Raw genomic sequence first — 423 nt, forward strand, 5'->3', positions numbered from 1 at the left:
TATGTATGTTATATACTTTTCCCCAGGCTACAGCATTTTTGAAAGATTTTTGTAATTAGACATGATAAAATCATGCGGTAAAAGTCCATTAAAAAGTTGAGACCATGACAGGTGTTATTCTAGGAAAGCTGTTCAATAAAGGTGTGAATTCTCGCATAAAAAAAACACTTCAACTTATTCGAACAGATAAACTTCTTCAGGCGCGATATCCCTCGATCCAGAACCGATACACAGCGAGATTTCTAGCAAATCTCTTTATTCGGAATAAATATCGACAGCCATGACTTATTGGCTGCCATTGCTCGTTCGAATCCTTGTTCGTGGGAAATATTTACTTTTATCGGCTTCCCGTCGTGGCGTTTCGTCTCCATAACGTCCATATATGTGCTTTTATGACCGGGACTCCTACGGTGCCTCCGCCAA

The sequence above is a fragment of the Penaeus monodon genome, chromosome 33 (genome assembly GCF_015228065.2).
Source record: "Penaeus monodon isolate SGIC_2016 chromosome 33, NSTDA_Pmon_1, whole genome shotgun sequence".
In the NCBI taxonomy this organism is placed as follows: Eukaryota; Metazoa; Arthropoda; class Malacostraca; order Decapoda; family Penaeidae; genus Penaeus; species Penaeus monodon.